Here is an 18,270-nt window from a genome sequence, read left to right as displayed (position 1 = left end):
ACAAAAAGAGATCTCATTTTTACATGGTTTGTGTTCCCCATCTAGATATTCTAATAATTTTCATTTACTCACGTTTCCATCTATTCAACAAAAAACCCAAGAGTGATCACATCTCATGCCTGCTTGTAATATAAAGGTAGTACAAGAAACCAGTCACCTGAAATAACTGTTAGCATGGAGCTTATGCCCCCAATTACAACTGAGGAGATTACATGGTCATTAGGATTAAAGACACAAGTGTTATTCTGTCCTTTTATACCTCCCAGCTTTGTTTCTGGCCTCCCCTCTGCCTAGGCTATCTTTCTTTTCCCTCTCTGAAATAAGAAAGTCAGAAAAAAATAAAAAAGAATGAAAAGGAACAAGCAAAACTTTTGAGAAATATGAGATTATGTAAAGAGGTCAAACCTATGAATCACTTGCACACCTGAAAGGGATCGGGAGAAAGTAAACAACCTGAAAAATGTATTTCAGGATATTGTCCATGAAAACATCCCGAACCTCACTAGAGAGGCGAACAGTCAAATTCAGGAAATGCAGAGAACCCTCACAAGATTCTACACAAGAAGATCACCCCAAGACACATAATCATCGGATTTTCCAAGGTTGAAATGAAAGAAAGAATGTTAAAGGTTGCTACAGAGACAGGGCATGTCACCTCCAAAGAGAATCAGGTTAACAGCAGACCTTTCCACAGAAACCTTACAAGCCAGAAGTGAGTGGGGGCCTATATTCAACGGTCTTAAAGAAAAAAGTCTTAAACCAAGAATTTCATATCTAGCCAAACTCAGCTTCCTCAGCAAAGGAGAAATACGATCCTTTTCAGTAAGCAAATGCCGAGGAAGTTCATTACGGCCAGACCCACCTTAGAAGAGATTTTGAGAGGAGCACTAAATATGGGAAGGAAAGACCAAGACAAGCCAATACAAAAATACACGTAAGTACACAGACCAGTGACATTATGCAGCAACCATACAAACAAGCTGGTACAATACTGAGCTAACAATACAATAACAGGATCAAATCCACACATATCAACCTTAACCTTATATGTAAACAGGTTAAATGTCCAATTTAAAGGGCACAGAGTGTCAAGCTGGATGAAAAAGCAAGACTCAATGGTATACTGTCTTCAAGAGACCCAACTCACAAGCAATGACACCCATAGGCTCAAAACAAAGGAATGGAGGAAAATCTACCAAGCAAATAAGAATCAGAAAAAAGTAGGGGTTGCAATTCTAATTTCAGACAAAACAGACTTTAAACCAACAAAGATCAAAAAAGACAAAGAAGGGCATGATATAATGGTAAAGGGCACAATTCAACAAGAAGACCTAACTACCCTAAATATATATGCATCCAACACAGGAGCACCCAGATTTATAAAGCAAGTTCTTAGAGACCTACAAAGAGACTTAGACTCCCACACAATAATAGTGGGAGATTTCAACACTCCACTGACAGTATTAGACAGATCATCGAGGCAGAAAATCAACAAAGCTATTCAAGACTTGAACTCAACATCAGACCAACTGAATCGGGTAGATCTCTATAGAACTCACCATCCAAAAACAAAAGAATTTACGTTCTTCTTATCGACATATGGCATGTACTTTAAAATTGAACACACGATCAGACATAAAACAATCCTCAGCAAATGCAAAAGAACCAAAATTATACCAAACACACTCTTGGACCACAGCACAATAAAAATAGAAATCAAGACTTAAAAAATTGCTCAAAACCATGCAATTATATGGAAATTAAACAACCAGCCTCTTAATGACTTTTGGGTAAATAATGAAATTAAGGCAGAAATTAAGAAGTTCTTTGAAACTAATGAGAGCAAACATACAACATACCAGAATTACTGGGACACAGTTATGGCAGTGTTAAGAGGGAAACTTACAGCACTAAATGCCCACATCAAAAGTTTGAAAGATCTCAAATTAACAACATAACATTGCAACTAATAAAACTAGAAGAGCAAGAGCAAATCAACCTCAGAGCTAGTAGAAGACAAGATAACCAAAATGAGAGCTGAATTGAAGGAGATCAAGACACAGAAAACCATACAAAAGATCAATGAATCAAGTAGTTATGTATTTGAAAAAATTAATTAGATAGGCCACTAGCTACATCAATAAAGAAGAAAGAGAGGAGATTCAAATAAACACAATCAGAAATGATAACAGGGATATGAATGCTGACCCCACAGAAATAAAAATAACCACCAGAGACAACTACAAACACCTCTATGGAGACAAACCAGAAAATCTAGAAGAGATGGATAAATTCCTCGACATATGCACTCTCCCAAGACTGAACCAAAAAGAAATTGATTGCCTAAACAGACAAATTGTGAGTTCCAAAACTGAATTAGTAAAAAATAGCCTACCAATCAAAAAAGGCTCAGGACCAGGCAGATTCACGGCCAATTGTTTTTTTGTTTGTTTGTTTGTTTTGTTTTGTTTTTGAGACAGAGTCTCGCTCTGTTGCCCAGCCTGGAGTACACTGGCACAATCTCAGCTCACTGCAACCTCCACCTCCCAGGTTCAAGTGATTCTCCTGCCTCAGCCTCCTGAGTAGCTGGGATTACAGACATACACCACCATGTCTGGCTAATTTTTGGTATTTTTAGTAGACATGGGGTTTCACCAGGCTGGTCTTGAACTCCTGACCTCAAGTGATCCACCCACCTTGGCCTCCCAAAGTTCTGGGATTACAGGTGTGACCATGCCTAGCCTCACAGCCAAATTCTACTAGATGTACAAAGAATAGATGGTACCACTCCTACTGGAACTATTACAAAAAACTGAGGAGGAGGAACTCCTCTCCAAGTCGTTCCATGAGGCCAACATCTTCCTGACACCAAAACCTGGCAGAAACACAAAAAAAGAAAACTTCAGGCCAATATTCTTGATTAACATTGATGCAAAAATCCTCAACAACATACTGGCAAACTGAATCCAGCAGCACATCAAAAAGCTAATCCACCATGATCAAATAGACTTTATACTTAACATGCAAGGTTGGTTCAATATATGCAAATTAATAAATGGCATTTATCACATAAAAAGAACCAAAGATGAAAACCACACAACTCAACAGGTGCACAAGATGCTTTTGATTAAATTCAACATTCCTTCATATTAAAAACTCTCAATAAACTAGGTATTGAAGAACCATACCTCAAAATAATAAGAGCCACCTATGACAAACCCATAGTCAACATAATACTGAATGAGCAAAAGCTGGAATTCCCTTTGAAAACTGGCACAAGACAAAAATGCCCTCTCTCACTACTCCTAAAGTAGCATTGGAAGTTCTGCCAGAGCATTCAGGCAAGAGGAAGAAATACAAGGCATCCAGATAGGAAGACAGTAAGTCAAACTACCCCTGTTTGCAGATGACATGATTCTATGTATAGAAAACCTCATGGTCTTGACCCACGTTCTCCATCAGCTAATAAACAAATTCAGCAAAGTTTCAGGATACAAAATCAAGTTACAAAAATCACTAGCATTCCTATACACAAACAACAGCCAAGCCAAGAGCTGAATCAGGAACACAATCCCATTCACAACTGCCACAAAAAGAATAAAATATCTAGGAATACAGCTAACCAGGGAAGCAAAAGATTTCTACAATGTGAAGTACAAAACACTGCCCAAAGAATTCAGAGATGACACAAACAAATGGAAAAACACTCCATGCTCATAAATAGGAAGAATCAGTATTATTAAAATGGCCATACTGCCCAAAGCAATTTACAGGTTCAGTGCTATTTCTATCAGACTACCAACAACATTCTTCATGTACCTAGTAAAAAAAAAAAAAACTACTTTAAAATTTATGTAGTATCAAAAAGAGCGCAAATAGCCAAGGCAATCCTAAACAAAAGAACAAAGCTGGAGGTATCAAGTAATGACTTCAAACTATGCTACAGGGCCACAGTAACAAAATTTTATGCAGCAAGTTTGCACATGACAAAGATCTTATATCCAGCGTCTACAAAGAAATTAAACAAATTTACAAGAAAAAACAAACAACCCCATTGAAAAATGAGCAAAGGACTTGAACAGACACTTCTCAAAAGAAGACACACATGCAGCCAACAAGCTTATGAAAAAAACCTCAACATCACTGATAATTGGAGCAATGCAAATCAAAACCACAATGAGGTACTCTTTTAACAACAGTCAAAATAGCTATTATTAAAAAGAAGAAAATAACAGATGTGGGCAAGGTTGTGGAGAAAAGGGAACATACACTGTTGGTGGGAGTGTAAATTAGTTCAACTGTTGTGGAAAGCAGTGTGGTGATTCCTCAAAGAGCTACAGACAGAACTACCCTTCAACCTAACAATTCCATTACTGGATATTTACCCAAAGGAATATAAATCATTCTGCCATAAAGACACATGCATGGATATGTTCATTGCAGCACTAATCACAATAACAAAGGCAGGGAATTAACCTAAATGTCCATCAATGGTTAACTGGATAAAGAAAATGTGGTACATAAACACAATGGAATACTATGCAACCATCAGAAAGAATGAGATCATGTCCTTTTCAGGAACATGGATAGAACTGGAAGCCATTATCCTTAGCAAACTAACACAGGAATAGAAAATCAAATATTGCCTGTTCTCACTTGTAAGTGGAAGCTAAATGATGAGAACACATGGACACAAAGAGGGGAACAACAGACACTGGGGTCCATTTGATGGTGGAGGGTGGGAAGAGGGAAAGAAACAAAAGAATAACTTGGGTATTAGGCTTAGTACTTGGGTGATGAAATAGTCTGCATAATAAGCTGCCATTACATGAGTTTACCAACCTGCACATTTACCCCTGAACCTAAGATAAAAGTTAAAAAAAAAATAGCAATGCTACTGCTTCATTTTATGCCAATATGCTGTTTCTTTTAACTCTAAGCTCTTTATTACCAGTTAAAAATAACAAGTTTCTTGTCCTGAAGGAATGTAGAGTCTGCTTCTGCATGATTGCTTGTGTTTCCTGTTAAACAGCTAAACAGAGATACACTAAAAACAAAATATAAGAAGATAACAGGTTCCAATTTTTATTGTTCCAGTGGGGCTGGCCAATGGAGGCTCTAAACCATGATGACGGAGACAGCACGAAGGGACATCTGTGACCTCTGATCACTGGAGGCTGTGGCAACCCAGTCTGTGACCACAGGATTGCTGAGAACTGGGTGCAGAGCAAGTGGGTTTTATTTTAGAGGGAAAAGTAGGTTCAGCTCCTGTTTGTAGTGTCCTGTAACAACTTCCCTTTGCCTGCCTTCTCTCCTGGCCAAAATTTTAGTAGCTCTTGACTCTAAAACTCCAAGAGTGATCACATCCTATGCCTGCCTGTATGACTGATTACAGGAGTCTCTAGACCTATGAAACTCTGGATTAAACTCTGCCTGGGAACACCCTAGGACTTGGGAGCTGACAGGTAGAGCATCCAGGCAGAGCATCCAGGACCTTCAGGTTGGGTCCATGCCCCTCTCCAGCCTGCCCTGCTCCAGCCTGTTCCGCTCCAGCCTGCCATTGTCAGCACCTGACCCCGTAGGCCCAGCCCACTGATCTCTCAGGGGACTGGCCTCCCCATGACCCCACAAGGGATGCCTATAATAGATGCAGAGTCTTTTCAGTTCACAGCTGATGGAGATAGTGGAGATGGGTCAGAGAGGGCAGAAAGAAAGGAGTATAAGTGAGGCAAGAGCAGTGGGGGGAAGAGACATGGATGGAAGACAACAAAGGGTGCTTTTGAGAAAAATCTCCCCCATCAGCCCTCATTCCCTAGAGACTTTCCATTTAGTCAAAACATAAATTTGGTTCCAAGGGAGTGCAGGAAACTTGTGGTTATCAAAGAAAAAATAATAATAAAGTAACTTTCCCATCTTTCTTTCTTTTGTCTCTCTCCCCAACCCTGCCAGATAAAGTTTCATTGCCAGTGCTTCACCGTATGCACTAGGCTGGTGGCCACAGTGAATAGCTGCCACTCCCAAAGGCAACGCCATACCTCTGTGATGCCATGAGCAGGGGGAGTCAGGGTCCCTCTGCCTGCACACAGGAGAGGCGCCACTACTTTCACACACCTAGTTGGAAGCATGACTTTGCAGGCTGTGTCACTACAGACCTCAGGGTCCTGCTACCAGTTGTTCCTTATACCCAGTGGAGAGCAGTTTTGGCGACTTGCATCAGGAGGGCTCTGGATTAGACATCAAGATGCAGCTGGAGACAAAATGGTTACACGGCCCTGGAGCCTTCTTGCTGGGAGGGAGGTAGTGTAGGAGGAAGAATTGCCTTGGGGTCATTCACACTTGCCATCATGTGTCCCCTTCATGTTCTCAGTTGTTTTTAACTGCAAAATAGGGATCATTATCTTCTGTCTAAAGGGTTGCTGGGAGCAGTAGCTCTGGTTAAATTCAGCAGATTGAATATGTGTGTTTGTCCTCAAAACACTCATTAAAATTAGAGTCAAAGAGAAAAGAGAATGGAAGAAGCAGCTATAGATTGAGTAGAATTCTTCATACACCCCACCAGTCCCCACCCGTTCCAGCCCTTTTTCTCTAGAGCACCAGATTACTGAAAGCCAGTATCCACTTCTCAGGCAAGAGGTTGGACAATTCTCTAGAAAATTGAATGGACCCAGAGAAGAGACTTACAGGTATTGGAATTTGGAGGTCTCCCAATGAAAACTCCAGCTCACAGTCTCATCACCCTAAATTCCAGGGCCCAGTCAAGTAAAGCCTGGTCTTAAAGCTCTGCTACAGCCAGCTGTGAGCTCACCTCTGTAATGCCAGCGCTTTGGGAGCCTGAGGGGCGCAGACTGCTTGAGCCCAGGAGTTCGAGACTGGCCTAGACAACATAGCAAGACCCTGTCTCTACAAAAAAAATACAAAAATTAGCTGAACATGGTGGCATGTGCCTGTAGTCCCATCTGCTCGGGAGGCTGAGGTGGGAGGATGGTTTGAGCCCAGGAAGTCAAGGCTGCAGCAAGCCATGATCATGCCACTGTGCTCCAGCCTGGGCAACAGAGTGAGGCCCTGTCTCAAAGAAGAAACAGTTGTTCTTATACTGTAAAGTATAATATACATAAAAAGAGAATATATAATATACATACATAGCTAAAATAGTATTAAAAACACCTGTGCCTCCCATTTGACTTAGGAAATGGAATCTCACCAGTAACTTTGAACCCCATATGTGTTCCTACAATATTGCATTCTTCCCTAACTCAAAGGAACCACTATGTTGAATTTCATTTTAATCAATTTTTTTTGCTCTTCCTTCTAATTTTACCACACGTGTATATATTTGTAAACAATACATTGTTTAGTTTTAACAGCTTTTGAACTTTACATAAATGCTGCCATACTATATTTATTCTATGACTTGCTTTGTTTTTACTAATGTTTTACTAATGTTTCATACACATTGAAATGTGTATGAAAATCTACTTTTTTCATTGACACATGGAATTGCATTCTATGAAAATCCTGTAATTTATTTACCCATTCTCTTTTGGGTGGATTTCTGGTTGATTCTCAGCTTGTGTGTTGTGAACAATGACAGGTTGGCTGACTTCATATGTGTCTCTGGCTAAAGCTGTACCGTGGATCCTGTAGATTAGACACTTAAAGGCAGACTTGCTGGGCATATATTTTGCTCATGCTCAACTTTACTAGATAATGTAAAATAATTCCCATCATAGGTTTTGCCAGTTTACACTGCACTAGTTCTATGAGAATTCCCTAAGCTTTATAGTTTCACCAACACCTGATATTATGGAGTAGTTTAATTTCTGCTGCTATAGAGGATGTGAAATAATATGTGATTGTTTGAAATTATGCACATAAAGGTTGTGCATTATTTCAAATATTTATAAGGCATCCTGTGTAGTAAAATGCTTAATCATTTTATTTGTCCATTCTTTAAAGGGATTGCTATCATTTTCTCGTAATTCTTATATGCTCGAAACACTGACCTTTTCTTGAATATATGAATTGAAAATACCTTCTCCCTTTTACTTCTCTTTCTGGTGTATTTCGCAAAATACAACTTACGTGGTCAATTTTATTTTATTTTTTTATGGATGATGTTTTTGTCTTTTACAGAAAAAAAATGATACAGGAGAATATCATTGTGACCTACTAGTAGATAATAATTTGTTAAAGTTCTAAAGCTTTGGATTTCACATTTAAGTTCTGCATCCATTAGAATTTATTTTATGATGTTTTGAAGTTGTTCATCTTTTATTACTACCACATTAAAAGATGACGTTTAGAACCACTCTTTGAGAAGTTTATCCTTCTCCAATGCCCTGTTCTTGCTCTACATTGCTAAAAGTCATGCATGTAAGGCATTTAGAAGAATTCTTGGTACCGTGGAGAATACCATAAAAGACATTTATCCATTCATTTAATCCTTGTACCACTTTTTTGAGGTAGGTATTGTTATTGTTCTCATTTTACAGATGAAGAAACTCAGGCACAGCACAGTTAAGTAATTTTCCCAAGGTTACACACCTAGAATGCAGTGATCCTGGCTGCAGAACAGACACTCTTAACCTTTATACCCTCTAAATGTGCACCACTCAGTACAGTGGCCGCTAGCCACATGTGGCCATTGAGCCCTTGAAATGGGACCAGCATGACAGAGGGGCTGGAATGAAATGTGCTATCAGTGTAAACTATATACTGGATTTCAAAAAGTTTGTCCTAAAATAATGTAAAATATTTCATTAATAATTCTATATTAATAGCATAATAATATGCTTGTTACAGTAAGTTAAATAAAACATATCATTAAAATTTAAGTTCATCTGCTTTTTAAAGTTTTGTTAATGTGACAACTAAAAAGTTTCAAATTACATATGTGGCTTATATCACATTTCTAGAAGGTCAATTCTGCCTTATACGACTTCTTTCAGGTTTTAATGTCAGTGGGGCTTATTTTGGGGCTTAATAAATCTATTTAATTAAGATAATATGTTGTTGACACTATCTTATTGACAACAATATGTTGCAATAAAAATTATTCCCAACTTAGAATTATAGACCTAATTAGACATGTCCAGATAAACAAAGGTTTCAAATTTTATCCTTTATTTATTCTTTCTTAAAATGTTACTGGCCAGGCACGGTGGCTCACACCTGTAATCCTAGCACTTTGGGAGGCCAAGGCAGGTGAATCACCTGAGATGAGGAGTTTGAGACCAGCCTGGCCAAGCTGGTGAAACCCTGTCTCTACTAAAAAAACAAAAATTAGCTGGGCGTGGTGGTGGGCACCTGTAATCCCAGCTACCCGGGAGGCTGAAGCAGGTGAATCACTTGAACCCGGGAGGTGGAGGTTGTAGTGAGTCAAAATTGTGCCATTGCACTCCAGCCTGGATGACAGAGTGAGACTCGTCTCAAAAAAAAAAAAAAAAAAGAAAAAAGAAAAAAACTGTTACTGAATACATGATCACAAAAATTATGGAATCAACTGGGAAATCTATATCTAAGAAATATGGGACCCAACACAAGAGAGTGGTGAAGGGAAAGAGAGGAAGATGGGAGAAGGAAGAAGATGGGAGAAGAAGTCCCAGAAAGACAGCTCTACAGCAGGCCTTGCTGAACCTGGGGCAGGACCCAGGACTCCAGAATAAAAATGGAACTGGCAGATTATCAGATGCATTTGCTCACATGGAAGATAGTATTAAGAGATGTTTTAGAGAGGAGAGAAAAGCAGGAAGTATATAAAAATTCAAGACACAGAAAAAAAAGATATGAGAAATGGCTATATACTCTAGAACGCAAAAAGATATGTAAGAGAGGAGCCACAATCATAGTCAGCTACTGGGATCATCAATGGACAATATTCATGTAGTTATAATAATGTAACACTGCTCATATTTAATAAAAAATTATAATTAAAGTGGTGGAATGGGGAGGGATGGGGATCATAAAAGAGCTAAGACCTCACCCAACATAACAGGCATTTAAAATTAATGCCTAAAATTGATACATTGATAGTATTTAGAGCAACAGAGAGACATTGCTAAGAATTAAACTTGCTTGCCTTTGGCAAGTGGGATGATACTGAGCTGAGGCATGATAGGAGAAATGATATAATAATATCATTTTATTATACCGTGTTGTGTTATTTGCCTTCATAAACTATATCTGTGTTTTTTGGGTTTTTTTGTTTTTTTTTTTTTTTTTTTGAGACGGAGTCTCGCTCTGTCGCCCAGGCTGGAGTGCAGTGGCCGATCTCAGCTCACTGCAAGCTCCGCCTCCCGGGTTTATGCCATTCTGCTGCCTCAGCCTCCCGAGTAGCTGGGACTACAGGCGCCCGCCACCTCACCCGGCTAGCTTTTTTTGTATTTTTAGTAGAGACGGGGTTTCACCATGTTAGCCAGGATGGTCTCGATCTGCTGACCTTGTGATCCGCCCGTCTCGGCCTCCCAAAGTGCTGGGATTACAGGCTTGAGCCACCGCGCCCAGCCAATCTGTGTTGTTTTAATAGAAATAAAAAATAATCTTGATTTTTTTTTTTTTTTTTTTTTTTTTTCTTTGAGACGGAGTCTGGCTCTGTCACCCAGGCTGGAGTGCAGTGGCGAGATCTCAGCTCACTGCAAGCTCCGCCTCCCGGGTTTACGCCATTCTCCTGCCTCAGCCTCCTGAGTAGCTGGGACTACAGGCGCCCACCACCACGCCCAGCTAATTTTTTGTATTTTTTTTTTTTTTTAGTAGAGACGGGGTTTCACCGTGTTAGCCAGGATGGTCTCGATCTCCCGACCTCGTGATCCGCCCGTCTCGGCCTTCCAAAGTGCTGGGATTACAGGCTAATCTTGATTTTTAAAAAGCAAGGATATAGACTGGATCATCAATAGCGCTCAGAAAATCTAAGCTCTCGTTCGTGACCAGCCTGACCAACATGAAGAAACCCCGTCTCTACTCAAAATATAAAATTAGTCAGGTGTGGTGGTGCATGCCTATAATCCCAGCTACTTGGGAGGCTGAGGCAGCAGAATCACTTGAACCCTGAAGGCAGAGGTTGTGGTGAGCTGAGATCACGCCATTGCATTCCAGCCTGGGAGAAAAGAGTGAAACTCCGTCTCAAAAAAAAAAAAAAAAATCTAAGCTGTCCACTCATCTTAAAATGTTGCCATACATCTGAAACATGTTAATTACCCAAACTTTGAATCCTCCAAAATGCAGAACCTAAAACAAGAACTTGCATGCAACTGGTTTATTTTGAGGAAGTGACCCCAGAGTACAGAAGAGAACCTGGTAGGATAAAACTGGAAAAGAGGAAAAGCTAATCCAAGGATGGGTTTCTGTTTAGGTTTAAGTTTCTGTTTAGGTTTCTGCAGGCAACTGTGGCTAAGCCCTCCTGAAGATCCCCTGGAGAACTATGTGCTTCAGCATTGCCTGAAACCACAAGAGACGAGTATTTATCCCCTAGCTGTGGTCCTTCATTGGTCAAGATTGCCCCACAAAAATGTTACCTTCTGAGCACTTCAGACTGTCTGAGCAAGCTCACACCAGGATTCCCATACCACAGGACGGAAGCTTAGGGCAGAAGGCAGGAGATAAGTGAGGTACCTGGGGGCAGTCATGGTCAGGCCACATCTGCACACAGCTGTTCACTGAAGTCATGGCCAAAGCAGAAACATAGGCTAAGGGGATGTGAGCTGGAGAATGAAAGCTGACCGACACATGTCTACTCCAAGCCACCGCTTGTTTGCCCTCCAGATAGGTACCATAGTCCCACTCTCTCCTATACTCCCCAAACCTAAAAAAGCCCTTCATGAATATAAATGCTTTTATATTGTACCATGGCCCATTAAACCCTGTCCTTAGACGCCCATCCATCTCCAACACCATCTGGATCTGGGCTGTACTGAAGATGTTAGGACCCATGTCTGCCTTTGCTCTCTGATCCAGCATCTACCATGAGAATTACACAACAAAACGTTTATGCTGGGAACATGGAGGAGGTGATGGTGACCCAGATGGAAGCACACTAATCTGCAGGTTAATCTAATCTAATCCAATCTAATCTAATCTAATCTAATCCAATCCAATCTAATCTAATCTAACCAAATCTGATCTAATCTAATCATCTTTGACACTGCTTCATCCATCCTGGTGTGTATATACAAACAGGCTTCTCTCTGCATCATCATTTTCACCAGTAATCCCTGAAAAAAGTGTTTGGAGGGAGGAGATTTATCACCATCTGTTGATCTGAATTTTCTAGACTGTCCCTGTTCCTGGAACCACATATAGTAGATTTGGTCACACAGAGTGACTGATAGGAATCAAAGCTCTTGCACAGCAAAAAGGTTCTCAGGGATGCATGGATGGGAAGACTATGGTAGCCTTCCTCTCTCTGTTTTGCAGTCATGCGTGCACAGAAGGTGCCTAGAGAATCACATCATCAATCTCTTTCCTCTCACAGGTAAAGTGCTAATCAGATTATAAACTTTTCAAAGATAGGAATTACTATCAAAGATAGGAATTAATATCACCTTAGGGATGAAGGATTTGAATGAACGTCTAATCCAGGGTTTCCCAAAGTGTAGTGTTTGGACCAGCAGCATGAGCATCATGTGGAAATGTTCAGAAATGCAGAATCCTAGGCCCCACCCAGATTTACTGAACCAGAAATTCTGGGAGTAGAACCCAGTAATCTGAGTTTTAACAAGACTTCCAAGTGATATTACATATTAAAGTTTGAGAACCACTAATCTAAAGCTATTCTGCTCTCTTTTTTTCAGACGAAAAAAACCAAAGGTAGAAAAGAGGAGCAACACAGTCCACGCTACACAGCTGGGAAACAGTGAGTTCCACAAGCACAGCACAACTTTGTGAGTCCCAGGTCAGTGTTTACTTCCACATCTGCCATGAAGGCAGCTGTGCCTAGAACAACCAGCTTTTATGTAATTGGTTGGGCCAGTTCCTCAGTGAAGGACGCTAATGAACCAAGGTCATGAATTTGATCCCCAATGGGAACCGTTTTCATTTTCCATCCCATCTCACAAAGGCATTCCCTCCTGCAAAGGCATTCCCTTGGTTAATAGGAAGAATAGGTGTGAAATTATGGAAGGCTTAGTAAAAATTCCATTGCTTCTACTGGCAAATAATACAAAACATGACCCAGGTGTTGGTTCTGTGACACCATCTTTGCATAGGAAGAGCCACATGGTGCATGTCCCGAATGTAGAACAGTATAAGCCAGGGGTAACCCAGTATAACCCGAGTAAGTCAGGAGAACGTCACACCAGTGACCCAGTTCTGGTATCTTCAGCCAGAAATGTTCTATCCTTTGCCAGCCTACCTCTGATTCATGCTTTAAGTCAGAGGTTCCTAAACTCTTGAGGTTTCATGGATTAGTAACATTTCTAACAATTTTAGAGGACTGATGTGTGATTTTTCCCTCTTTGATCTCATCAAATGAAGATATGAACACAAAGACAGCAACTTCTGCCATTACTGTCCTTACCACCTCATGTCACCATCATTTTATATAAGACACCAATGTTTAGGAATCACTTTTCCTCTATGCACAACTGCCTTCTGCACAGTCTGGCTAAGGCCACCCCTCATGGGTTCCTATGGCATTTTATGTATATTTCAATGATTGTAATTTTATATTCATTTATAGCTTCTGCTTTTAAGTATGTTTTTCACACTCTGGTGTAAGTTCTAGGGAGCAAGACTTGAGACTAATGGAGTACTTTATTTTGTTTCTTCAGCATCTATCTGGCATATGAGAGCTAGGCAATAAATAATTGCAGAAAGAGGGAGGAAAAGAAGGAAGGAAGGAAGGAAGGAAGGAAGGAAGGAAGGAAGGAAGGAAGGAAGGGAAAAAGGAGGGAAAAGGGAGGGAGGGAGAAAGGGAGGGAGGCAAGGAAGGAAAGGATGGAGAAGGGAAAGGAGGGAGGAAGGGAGGGAGTGGGGGAAAAGAAACTGGATTTACTGCAGACAAGATACGCCTAATATCCAGATATTTCTGGCTTTCTTAGACGTGAAAGGACCCTTAGAGTCAATAACCTGAGCCAAACAACCTCATCCAGCTAAGGACACCACACCTGGAACCAAATCAAGTGTGCACTGTCAACCTTCATCAGATACCAAGCATGGCTTCCCTCTGGCTGCTCACTCTCTAGAGATGAACTGATGTCAGAACTGTGGCTTCCAGGAGGAAAACAGGGGCAGCAGAAGGCTAGGGGAAGAGAAGTTGCTAAAGAAGATTTCATAGGAGGAGTTCTGAAGAAAGTTACAATTCATTAGAGCTACCAGTCAGAACAAGGAATGGTTTAGACATTGAACCCAGAGGGCTGTGGGATGAAGAGATTCCTCATTCGTACTGCATATGAAAGGTCACGTTGGCACTACACAGTTTTGAGTGTGTCTCTGGAACAGAAAATTCTGCAGTATTTAAGAAACAGTTATGGTTTCTTTGTTCCTGGCTTGAACAAGCTGTTGGTTGGCACCATGATGCAATGGGGTTTGTTATTTCAGAAAGGGCCAAAGACAGGACAAAATCACTTCTGTGCCAGGAATGGAGATGGGAGAAAGGGGAGGCAGGCTACATGATAAAAATCAGAAGGCGAGGCTATTTTTAGGTTAACATAATCACAGCCAATATGGCAGGAAGTTGTGCCCCCCACCCATCCTTCAAGGATGGGGCCAGTGACACCATCTCCTTTTACCCCACCCACTTCCTTGCCTCAGTGCCCAGGAAATGGCATCATGGAAGAGAGACCAATGCCCTCATGTCTGCATCCCTGGGACTTTCCTAAAGGGAGAAAGAATTCCTGTTTGGGAAATTCTAAAAAATCTTTGTGTTGGATGTCTTCCCCAGGCCCAGCTTCCAAGATGGAGCAGACAGTGAATGAATGTTAGAACTTGCTGAAAATTTGGGAATGGATTAAATGACCCCTACAAGACCTCATCAGCAAAAGAACTCAGAAAAGAGAATAAACAGAGACAAAGGAGGCCACAGAAGCAAGAGGCACTGAGTAGCAGAAGCCAGGAGTCGAGGGTTGGATCTGACCTGAAAGTTCATGCAGAGACATTTGAAAGAAGTGGAAAGTGATTATCTGATCCAAGTGATTAACTTACTTATTCATTAAGCAAATATTTATGGAAGTCTTCCTACCTGCCAGGAATCATGCTGAGCCCCTGCCCTCAAGGAGTTTACCATCTCCTGGGGAAGAGAAACAGGTACATAGACACCTGCAATTCTATCTAATGTTTATGTAGGACCTGCTGATGCCAGGCATGCTTTCCAAGCATAATATGGTTTGGCTCTGTGTCCCCACCCAAATCTCATCTCAAACTGTAATCTCTACAGGTAGAGGGAGGGACCTGGTGGGAGGTGATTGGACCATAGGAGTGGTTTCCCCTATGCTATTCTCATGCTAGTGAATGAGTTCTCACATGATTTGATGGTTTTATAAGTGGCCATTTCCTCTGCTCTCCTTTCTCTCACCTGCTGCCCATGTAAGATGTACCTGCTTCCCCTTCTGCCATGATTGTAAGTTTCCTGAGGCTTCCCCAGCCATGCAGAACTGTGAGTCAATTAAATCTCTCTTCTTTAAAAATTACCCAGTCTCAGGCAGTCCTTTATTGCTGTGTGTGAACAGATTAATACAAAGCACTATATATGTAATCCTCCCAACAACCTAGGAGGTAGATCCTATCATTAGTATCACTCTCATTTTACAAATAAGGAAACTAAGGCACCAGGTGGTTAAGTGACATGCCCTATATTATCCAGGTATAAGTGGCAGAGCTGGTGTGGAAAGCCTGTGCTTTTAACATATTGTGCTAAGAGGCAGTATTGACCTTGAAAACAGAGGACAAGTTCACAGAAGAAAGGAAAAGCAAGGACAGGGTGGTAAGATGACAGAGGAGGAGGCTCAGAAACCCTTTCCTCATATCAAAGCAAAACTCTGAAGGATAGTGGACAATGCATGAAAGAAAACTATTAAGGCTTGAGCTGACTAAGGGAGAGAGAAAAAGAATGAAGAAATGTAAACTAAGAAGTATAGAAGTGGATTAGGAGTTAGGATTTGGCACTTCAAAACCAGGAAGATGCAAAAATTCAGCTTGACCAGATGTATTAGTCCATTCTTATGCTGCTATAAGGTCATACCCAAGACTGGGTAATTTAAAATAAAGAGGTTTAATTGACTCACAGTTCTGCGAGGCTGGGGTGGCCTCAGGAAACTTACAATCATGGTGGAAGGAGAAGCAAACATGTCCTTCTTTACAAGGTGGCAGGAGAGAGAAGAATGAGCAAAAGGGGAAAAATCTGTTGTAAAACCATAAGATTTCGTGACAACTCACTCACTATCACAAGAACAGTATGAAGGTAACCGCCCCCATGATTCAATTACCTCCCACGACACGTGGGGATTATGGGAACTACAATTCAGGATGAGATTTGGATGGGGACACAGCCAAACCATATTACCAAACAAAATGTACTGGCTTTGCCCTTCTTTCCAAAGGATCTCTCCCTACCCACACCTACATCTCTGCCTTTCAGTTCCTGCCTTAAAAAGAAAGGGCTGCTTTCCACATGACTCTTCAGATCCTACCTCAAGCTCGGCCTTGTTTAGGAAAACTAAGGGGAGGCTTTAAAATAAATTAAAATAAAGGAGGAGATGGTCAAAAGAAATTGGGCATTGGGGCTACAAAAAAAGTCTTATTTATGTCAAGCCTTGAAAATTTAGGCTAGTAGGAACAGAAAAAGCAAAGAAAGAAAAAAAATGAATTAGGCATCTCTTTAAGTTGGTACTTCTCAATAGAATTCTCTGCAATAATCAAAATGTTCTAGGCTGTCCAATACAATACCTACTAGTCACATGTGGCTATTTAAATTTAATTTTTTTTAATTAAAGAACATTTCAATTTATTTCCTCAGCAAGCCACATTTCAAGTTCTCAGTACCACAAGGGGCTAGTATTGGACATCACCATTCTAGATTATAAAATTTTCTTAAAGTATAGTATAATTGAAATATATAGAAGGAATTTTTTTTTTGGAGACAAGTTCTTGTTCTGTTGCCCAGGCTGGAGGGCAGTAGCATAATCATAGCTCACTGCAGCCTGGAAATACAATCCTCCCACCTCACCTTCCAAGTGACTGAGACTACAGGCATGACCCCCACACCCAGATCATTTTTGTATTTTTCGTAGAGGGCAATCTCACTATGTTGCCAAGGCTGGTCTTGAACCCCTGGATCTTCTTGTCTCAGCCTCCCAAAGGGTTGGGATTACAGATGTGACTCACCATGCCCAGTCTTAAAAGGAAAATTTGAGAGATCCAAATTTGGGATGTAGTTTACTAGTTACATGATACATAGGCTTCTTTTAGGTGACAAAAAAAAATTTTCTAATGAAACAAGACATGGAGGAAATGAGAACATTACTTGGATAATTAGTCCCTTGATAAGTGTGTGCATTAGATATTCCTTGTCTGATAGGGAAACTTTGCACCATCAGTTAGAAGACCTGACTTCTAGTTTCTCCTCCTCACCTGATACATACTTGTTGGGGGAGCTCACTCAAATGATTTCTTCTCTCTGATCTTCCCTCTCTTCTCTAATGAAGATTTGATCTTGATGGTAGATGGCATATACACAGCACACATAACACCACTTCCATGACTGTTCCCATCACAGACATGAGTAATCAAATACGACACTCCTCCCCTCTGAGCTGAGTTCATCCACAGCTCCTTCACATTTAGTACTCAAAGTAGTCATCAACAATTGAGCAGAATTGCCATAGGAAACGAACTGTCTTTGCTACTTCAGTTTGAGCTAATCACTAAATTAACTTGTGATTGTTTGATAAATGAGATGACAAAAAAAAAAATCAAGAGAATGAACTAACACTGGAAAGAACATTACCTGGACAATCGTCTTGATGAGCACTGGCCACATCTATCCAACAACATTTTACAGGCATTAGGTTGTTTGTTGTATTGTTTAAAACACTTTGACGGAATTTAGTCCAAGAGGGCTACCCTGCTGTCATGGTTAGTTTTTATGTATCAGCTTCGGTAGGTTTTGGTGCCCAGCTGTTTGTTCAAACACCATTCTAGATGTTACTAGAGAAGTATTTTTAGATGTAATATTTAAATCAGTAGACTTTCAGTGAAGTACATTACCCCCCCATGTGTGGGTAGATCTCATCTAATCAGTTAAAGGTCTTAAGAGAAAAGAGGAAGGAATCCAGCTTTACA

At 40.6% G+C, this 18,270-nt stretch overlaps 1 long non-coding RNA gene across 3 annotated transcripts in view; it reads right to left on the bottom strand.

The window, feature by feature from the left end:
• The window catches only part of LOC102135060 (uncharacterized), a 578,423-nt gene that overhangs the window by 359,566 nt on the left and 200,587 nt on the right, over positions 1–18,270 (bottom strand). The window lies entirely within an intron of this gene.

This window comes from Macaca fascicularis, chromosome 12 (genome assembly GCF_037993035.2).
Source record: "Macaca fascicularis isolate 582-1 chromosome 12, T2T-MFA8v1.1".
Lineage (NCBI taxonomy): Eukaryota > Metazoa > Chordata > Mammalia > Primates > Cercopithecidae > Macaca > Macaca fascicularis.
Note: the sequence above shows the minus strand (reverse complement) of the source record. Positions and strands in the feature narration are given on the sequence as shown.